General features: G+C 49.3%; 1 non-coding gene across 1 annotated transcript; it reads right to left on the bottom strand.

Moving 5' to 3' along the window:
* Positions 1-1,312: 1,312 nt before the first annotated feature.
* On the bottom strand, positions 1,313-1,384 carry TRNAT-AGU (transfer RNA threonine (anticodon AGU)). Its single transcript has one exon. It is a non-coding gene; the product is annotated as a tRNA-Thr (tRNA).
* Between the last annotated feature and the right edge of the window lie 7,695 nt (positions 1,385-9,079).

The following is a 9,079-nucleotide window of genomic DNA, read 5'->3' as shown; positions in this document are numbered from 1 at the left end:
TATGTAATCGCTTAAAGCTAATCGATTAGAAAAGCAGAACAAAAAACAACCACATGCCACCGGTGGGATCCGAGCCCACGGCCTCCGTATTACGCGTCCGGTGCTCTACCGCTGAGCTACGGCGACGGTTACAAAATATTCTGCTTTCGGGGGTATTTATGTTTACAAATAACCTAACCTTGAGTGTGTTCATCAGCGCCACCCACGTTCTTAAGCGGCGGAAGTAGCATGTCCTGAGTTACCGCTGATATGACGTAGAACGTCATCGAACGGCGAGGGTGGGCGCGGTGTGAGAACCCTCTTATGCCTCCTATGGCGTCAAGACTGCCAGAACCGAGGCCCTCTCTAAGCAATTAAGCAAACAAGCGAAGGAGCATGAGGGGCTCGTTATAAATATGAGAGAATCCAACAGGCATCGAAACCAAAGGACAGAGGGGATTTTTAATTTATTTATTTTGTGGTGTTGTTGAATTTAGAATATTACTGAATATGTTATTGCTTAAAGCTAATTGATTAGAAAAGCAGAAGAAAAAACAACCACATGCCGCCGGTAGGATCCGAACCCACGACCTTCGAATTACGCGTCCGGTGACTACCGCTGAGATACGGCGACGGCTTTGAAATCTGCTGTCGGGGGTATTTATGTTTAAAAGAAACCTAACGTTGAGAGTGTTCATCAGGGCCACCCACGTTCTTAACCGGCGGATGTAGCACGTAATGAGTTACCTCTGATATGACGTAGAACGTCATCGAACAGCGAGGGTGGAAGCTGTGTGAGAACCCTCTTATGCTTCCTATGACATCAAGGCTGCCAGAACCGAGGCCCTCGCTAAGCAATTAAGCAAACAAGGTAAGGTGAATGAGGGGCTCGTTATAAATATGAGAAAAGACAAACCACAGAAACCAAGGGACAGATGTGATTTTCAATTAATTTATTTATTTTGTGCTGTGTTTCGGTTTAGAATAATGCTGAATATGTTATCGCTTAAAGCTAAATGATTAGAAAAACAGGAGAAAAAACAACCACATGCTACCGGTGGGATCCGAACCCACGACCTCCAAATTACGCGTCCGGTTCTCTACCGCTAAGCTACGCCGACGGCTGTCAAATCTTCTGCTTTCGGGGTTATTTATGTTTACAAATAACCTAACTTTGAAAGTATAAGAGAAGCCAACAGCCACGAAAACCTACGAGCAGACAGGATTTTTTTAATTATTTTATTATTTTGTGCTGTTGTTCGATTTAGAACATTACTGAATATGCAATTGCTTAAGGCTAATTATTAGAAAAGCAGAAGAAAAAACAACCACATGCCGCCGGTGGGATCCGAACCCACGACCTCCGAATTACTCGTCCGGTGCTCTTCCGCTGAGCTACGGCGACGGCTGTCAAATTTGCTTTCGGGGGTGTTTATGTTTACAAAAAACAGCCTTGAGAGTGTTCATCAGCGCCACCAACGTTCTATAGCTGCGGATGTAGCACGTCCTGATTTACTGCTGATGTGACATAGAACGTCATCAAACGGCGAGGGTGGAAGCTCTGTGAGAACCCTCTTATGCTTCTTATGGCGTCAAGGCTGCCAGAACCGAGGCCCTCGCTAAGCAATTAAGCATACAACGAAAGCGGAATGAGGGGCTCGTTATAAATATTAGGAAAGCCAACAGCCACAGAAACCAAGGGCGAGAGAGTATTTTTAATTAATATATTTATTTGGTCCTGTTCGATTTAGAATATTACTGAATATGTTATCGCTTAAAATTAATTGATTAGAAAAGCAGAAGGAAAAACATCCACTTGCCGCCGGTGGGATCCGAACGCACGCTCTCCGAATCACGCGTCCGGTGCTCTACAGGTGAGCTACGGCGACATCTGTCAAATCTTCTCCTTTCGGGATATTTATGTTTACAAATAACCTAACTTTCAGAGTGTTCATCAGCGCCACCTACGATCTGAAGCAGCGGATGTAGCACGTCCTGAGTTACCGCTGACTTGACGTAGAACGTCATCGAACGGCAAGGGTGGAAGCTGTGTGAGAACACTCTTATGCTTCCTATGGCGTGAAGGCTGCCAGAACCGAGGGCCTCGCTAAGCAATTAAGCAAGCAAGGGAAGGGGAATGAGGGGCTCGTTATAAATATGAGAGAAGCCAACAGCCACCGAAACCAAGGGGCAGACGGAATTTTTTAATTTATTGAAATATTATTGCTGTTTTTCGATTTAGAATATTACTGAATATGTTATCGCTTAAAGATAATTGATTAGAAAAGGAGAAGGAAAAACAACCACATGCCGCCGGTTGGGTCCGAACCCACGCTCTCCGAATTACGCGTCCGGTCTCTACCGCTGAACTACTGCGACGGCTATCAAATCTTCTGCTTTCGGGGTATTTATGTTTACAAATAACCTAACCTTGAGAGTGTTCATCAGCGCCACCGACGTTCTTAATCGGCGGACGTGTCACGTCCTGAGTTACCGCTGATATGACATAGAACTTCATCGAACGGCGAGGGTGGAAGCTGTGTGAGAACCCTGTTATGCTACCTATGGCGTCAAGGCTACCAGAACCGAGGCCCTCGCCAAGCCATTAAGGAAACATGGGAAGGGGTTGAGGGGCTCGCTGTAAATATGACAAAAGCCAACAGCCACAGAAACCAAGGGGCAGAGGGGATTTTTAATAATTTTGTGAAGATGAAGATGGACCTCTTCGCTGGACGCCGATAAAGAAGAAGCGATTGTGGGACTGCCATCGCGCAGATCGTGTTGGTGTTTGTCGCCCGGCTCCTTCGCCGACCTCGACGCCGTCCCCGAAGTCCTTCTTCTACATTTGGTGCAGGTGCTGCCTGGTCTCCTTGCCTCATGTATGCCAAGACGAGTTCGTATGGCTGAAGACGACCACCCCCCAGCCGCCCAATGACCCACCCGGTTGTCTGCTCTGGATCCTTACGGCAGTGCGACCCTGCGCTCTTTAAAAGCACCGACGACACAGACTGCGACGACTGGCTCGCTTCATACGAGCGAGTGAGTTCCGACAATAAGTGGGACGACGTCACTAAGTTAACAAATGTCATCTTTTATTTGACCGGAGTTGCCAACTTGTGGTATCGAAACCACGAAGCCGATATCACGACGTGAGATACATTCAAGGCTAACCTTACCACCGGAAAAGCACAAGCGGTGTGCACAGCACGAGTCGTCATTCAGGAAGTTGTGTACACCATAGAGTTCGTCGTTTTGCCTTCCTGCTCTCATGATCTTATCTTGGGCTGGGATTTTCTGTCGCGAAATAATACGGTGATCAACTGTGCTCGTGCCGAACTGGAGTTTTTTGCGCCTGACGTACCGTTGCCGAACGTTCCTTCTCCGAAAGTCGTCGTTGCCGAAGATACTGACCTGCCTGCGTGCTCTTTCGTCCTTGTGCCCACCGCTTGTGCTTTTCCCCGCAGTAGCGATGTCCTTTTCACAACCTCGCCCATCTTTCTAAACCGCAAAAGTCTTCCCCTGCCTTATGCCGTCCTTTCGATATCAGCTGGCCTCACCGCGCTCTGGATTTCTAATCCGTTCTCGTTTCCCGTCTCCATGCGTCGTGGCGAATGTCTCGGCACCGTACAGCTCATTGATTCCATTCTCACCGCTGACGCAACCACCGCCTCGCAGCCTGGTGGCTTGGCTGCACTCACACCACCTGTTCTTGCACCGAACAGTCGTCTCCTGACGTTTTCCTCCGCTACATCGACGCCAATCTTCCTGGCCCTCAACGCACTGAACTTCTCGCACTGCTTCATCAATTCCGTTCTTCATTCGACTTTCATCAGCCTGCTTTGAGCCGCACATCAACTGTCGCCCACCACATTGACACCGGTTCTCATGCTCCTCTGCGCCAGCGCCCCTATCGTGTCTCTGCCACCGAGCGCCGAGTTATTGAAGCCCAAGTTGGCACTATGCTTCAGAATGGCGTGATCGAGCCTTCTAACAGTCCGTGGGCCTCTCCTGTAGTCCTCGTGAGGAAGAAAGACGGTTCTATTCGCTTCTGCGTTGACTACTGTCGCCTAAATAAAATCACGCGGAAAGATGTGTACCCTCTACCGCGTATAGATGATGTATTTGAATGTTTACAAGGCGCTGAACTCTTTTCTTCGCTCGATTTACGCTCCGGTTACTGGCAGGTACCCATGGCTGCGGAAGACTGCCCTAAAACCGCATTCATCACCCCGATGGCCTCTTTGAATTTACCGTCATGCCTTTCAGTCCGTGTAATTAATGCTCCTGGTACATTCGAGCGTATGATGGACACTATTCTGCGTGGCCTGAAGTGGAAGACGTGCCTGTGTTACCTTGACGACATCGTGTTGCTCTCGCCGGACTTTGCGACCCACCTCTCTCGCCTGAAGCAGGTCTTGACATGTCTTGCGAATGCCGGTCTGCAGCTCAACTTGAAGAAGTGTCGTTTCGCTGCTCGTGAGCTGACTATTTTAGGCCACGTTGTGTCCAAGGAGGGTATCCGCCTTTATCCCGCCAAACTTCGAGCTGTGACTGCCTTCCCGAAACCTACTACCATAAGCAACTCACAAGCTTCTTAGGCTTGTGCTCATACTTTCGGCGTTTTATACGGAACTTTGCATCCATTGTCGCCCCGCTGACTCAGCTCCTTGGCCATAACTCAGACTTTTCCCTGTGGTCACCAGCATGCGACTCCGCCTACAATACATTGCGCCGCCTCCTCACAGCTCCGCCCATCCTGCGCCATTTTGACCCCCAGGCGCCCACCGAAGTGCACGCAGACGCCAGTGGTGTCGGCCTCGGCGCTGTGCTTGCTCAGCGCCCCTCTGGATTCGGCGAATACGTGGTCGCTTATGCCTGCCGTACTCTCACGAAAGCCGAAACTAACTACTCAGTAACGGAAAAGGAGTGCTTGGCCGTTGTCTGGGCACTCACAAAGTTTCGACCTTACCTTTACGGCCGTCCTTTTGATGCAGTCACTGACCATCATGCCCTCTGCTGGCTTTCATCGCTCAAAGATCCATCCGGCCGGTTGGCACGATGGGCTCTTCGTCTCCAAGAATATAATATCCGTGTCGTTTACTGATCTGGTCGCAAGCATACAGACGCCGTCGCTTTGTCTCGCTCGCCGCTTCCAGCCGACCTTGCCAGCCTATCTGCCTTGGACCCCGTGGCGTTTACGCTCGGCGTCAGTGACATGCCCGCCGAACATCGAAAGGACCCATGGATCGCCACTCTTATTGACTACCTCTCCAACCATTCGCAAGTTACCCTTTCACGCGCCGTTCGCCGCCAAGCTTCCCACTACGAGATTCGGGATCACCTCCTTTACCGGCGCAACTACAATTCAACTGGACGTAAATGGCTCCTCGTGATCACGCGCCATCTACGGACCGAAGTATGTACAGCTTTCCACGCCGATCCGCAGTGCGGTCACGCCAGAGTTTTCAAGACGTTCACTCGAATCCGTCATAGCTGCTATTGGCGCGGTATGTACAGTGAGGCCGGAATGAAACGCGAACACGCATGCCATACATTTCTGCTCTGCAGCGAGATATTCCTTTACAATCTATTTTCGATTATGCATTTCAGTAGGCCCTTTACCCAGACACATGAGTAAGGCTAGTTGTACACTTCAGCTGAAAGTAGGCGGGTAAAATATTTTGTTTTCTTCAGATGCTCTGTTCGCGTTTCATTCCGGCCTGACTGTACAACTCGGTTCTTCGGTACGTCCGATCGTGCCTGGCTTGCCAACGCCGCAAACCTGCCTCTCACCGTTCGGCTGGTGAGTTACAGCCTCTCATATGTCCGCTTAGACCCTTCAACCGCATTGGCATTGACTTCTACGGCCCTCTTCCGTACACAGCTGCCCGCAATCGCTGGGTCATTGTCGCGGTTGACCATCTGACGAGATATGCCGAAACCGCCGCGCTCCCAGCTGCCACCGCCCGTGATGTGGCCGGATTCTTATTGACTCACTTCATTCTCCGTCACTGTGCTCCTCGCGAATTGCTCAGCGCCAGAGGCCGTGCTTTCTTATCTGACGTCGTTCAAGCCTGCTCGCCCAGTGCAAAGTCATTCACCGCACTTGCACCGCCTACCATCCGCAAACAAACGGTCTTATTGAAAGATTTAATCGCACCCTCGGTGACATGTTCGCGAAGTACGTTGGATCCGATCACACCGACTGGGACATTGTGCTGCCGTATATCACCTATGCCTACAACACTGCTACGCAATCCAGCACGGGTTTCTCTCCGTTCTTTTTGCTTTACGATCGCCATCCATCTGCTCCCCTTGATACAATACTCCCCTACAAACCTGATGCCTCTGAATGTACCACCGTTACCGAAACTGCACGGCACGCCGAAGAATGCAGCCAGATTGCCCGATCGTTCACGACCGACTCTCAATGGCGCCAAAAACACCACCATGACACCACTCAGAAGAATCCACTACACTTCGAGCCCGGCTCGCTCGTGTGGCTATGAGTTCCATCCAGCAGTCCCGGCCTCTCAACAAAACTGCTCTCCAAGTAGCATGGGCCATACCATGTCGTCGCGCACTTCGCCAGTAAATTACATTGTTGAGCCTCTTACACCACCTTCTGATCTTCGGCGCCGTGGCCGTGAAACTGTACATATGCAGCGCCTTAAGCCGTTCTAGGACCCCGTCGTATCTTCGTCCCCTTAAGTCGCCAGGATGGCTCCTTTTTCTCTGGGGCGCATTGTGAAGAAGAAGATGGACCCCTTCGCTGGACGCCGATAAAGAAGAAGCGGTTGTGGGATTGCCATCGCGCAGATCGTGTTGATCTTGGTCGCCCCGCTCCATCGCCGACCTCGACGCCGTCCCCGAAGTCCTTCTTCTACAATTTATTTATTTTATGTTGTTTTTCGGTTTTAGAGTATTGCTGATTATGATATCGCTTAAAGCTAATTGATTAGAAAAGCAGAAGAAAAAACAACCACATGCCGCCGCTGGGATCCGAACCCACAATCTCAGAATTACGCTTCCTGTGGTGTACCGCTGAGCTACGGCAAAGGCTGTCAAATCTTCTGCTTTGCGGGGTATTTATGTTTACAAATAACCTAACCTTGAGAGTTCATCAGCGCCACCCGCATTCTTAAGCGGCAAACGTAGCACGTCCTGAGTTACCGCAGATATGACGTAGAACGTCATCGAACGGCGAGGGTAGAAGCTCTGTGACATTCGTCTTATGCTTCCTATGGCGTCAAGGCTGCCAGAACCGAGGCCCTCGCTAAGCAATTAAGCAAACAAGGGAAGGGGTATGAGGGCTCGTTATATATGAGAGAAGCCAACAGCCACACAAACAAGGGAGAGAGGGGATTTTTAACTAATTTATTTACTTTGGCCAGTTCGATTTAAAATAATACTGAATATGTTATCGCTTCAACCTAATTGATCAGAAAAGCAGAAGGAAAAAGCACACATGCCGCCGGTGGGATTCGAACCCACCCTCACCGAATTACGCGTCCGGTGCTCTGCCGCTGAACTGCGGCGACTGCTGTCAAATCTTCTGCTTTCGGGGTATTTATGTTTACAAATAACCTAACTTCGAGAGTGTTCATCAGCGCCACCCACGTTCTTAAGCGGCGGACGTAGCAACGTCCTGAGTTACCGCTGATATCACGTAGAACCTCGTCGAACGGCGAGGGTGGAGGCTGTGTGAGAACCCTCTTATGCTATCTATGGCGTTAAAGCTGCCAGAACCGAGGCCCATGCCAAGACATTAAGCAAACAAGGGAAGGGGCATAAGGGGATTGTTATAAATATGAGAAAAGCCAACAGCCACAGAAACCAAGGGACAGAGGGATTTTTTATAATTTATTTATTTTGCGTTGTTCGATTTAGAGTATTGCTGATTATGATATCGCTTAAAGCTAATTGATTAAAAAAGCAGAAGAAAAAACAACCACATGCCGCCGGTGGGATCCGAACCCACAACCTTAGAATTATGCGTCTGGTGGTCTACCGCTGAGCTACGGAGACGGCTGTCAAATCTTCTGCTTTCGGGGGTATCCATGTTTACAAATAACCGAACTTTTAGAGTATGAAAGAAGCCAACGGCCGTAGAAACCAAGAGCAGAGGGGATTTTTTAATTTATTTAAATATTTTGTGCTGTTTTTCGATTTAGAATACTACTGAATATGTTATCGCTTAAAATAATTCATTAGAAAAGCAGAAGAAAAAACAACCACATGCCGCCCGTGGGATCCGAACCCACGACCTCCGTATTACGCGTCCGGTGCTCTACCGCTGAGCTACGGCGACGGCTGTCAAATCTTCTGCTTTCGGTGGTATTTATGCTCACAAATAACATAGCCTTTCATCAGCGTTCATCAGCGCCACCCACGTTTTTAAGCGGCGGACGTAGCACGTCCTGAGTTACCGCTGATGTGACGTAGAACGTCATCGAAAGGCGAGAGTGGAAGCTGTGTGAGAACAATCTTATGCTTCCTATGGCCTCAAGGGTGCCAGAACCGAGGCCCTCGCTAAGCAATTAAGCATACAAGGGAAGGGGAATGAGGGGCTAGTTGTAAATATGAGAGAAGCCAACAGCCACACAAACAAAAGAAAGAGGGGATTTTTAATTAATGTATTTATTATGTGCTGTTGTTTGATTTAGAATGTTACTAAATATGTTATCGTTTAAAGCTAATTGATTAGAAAACCAGAAGAAAAAACCACATGCCGCCGGTGGGATCCGAACCCACGCTCTCCGAATTACGCGTCCGGTGCTCTACCACTGAACTGCTGCAACGGCTGTCAAATCTTCTGCTTTCAGGGGTATTTATGCTTACAACTAACCTAACTTTGAAGTGTTCATCAGCGCCACCCACGTTCTTAAGCGGCTGACGTAGCACGTCCTGAGTTACCGCTGATATGACGTAGAACATCATCGAACGGCGAGGGTGGAAGCTATGTGAGATTCGTCTTATGCATCCTATGGCGTCAAGGCTGCCAGAACCGAGGTCCTCGCTAAGCAATTAAGCAAACAAGGGAAGGGGAATGAGGGCTCGTTATAAATATGAGAAGCCAACAGCCACACAAACAAGGGAG

This window comes from Amblyomma mixtum, chromosome 2, assembly GCF_055824585.1.
Source record: "Amblyomma mixtum isolate Tamu chromosome 2, ASM5582458v1, whole genome shotgun sequence".
NCBI classification, from domain to species: Eukaryota; Metazoa; Arthropoda; class Arachnida; order Ixodida; family Ixodidae; genus Amblyomma; species Amblyomma mixtum.
The sequence above is the reverse complement of the archived record's forward strand: the minus strand, read 5'-3'. Positions and strand labels throughout refer to the sequence as shown.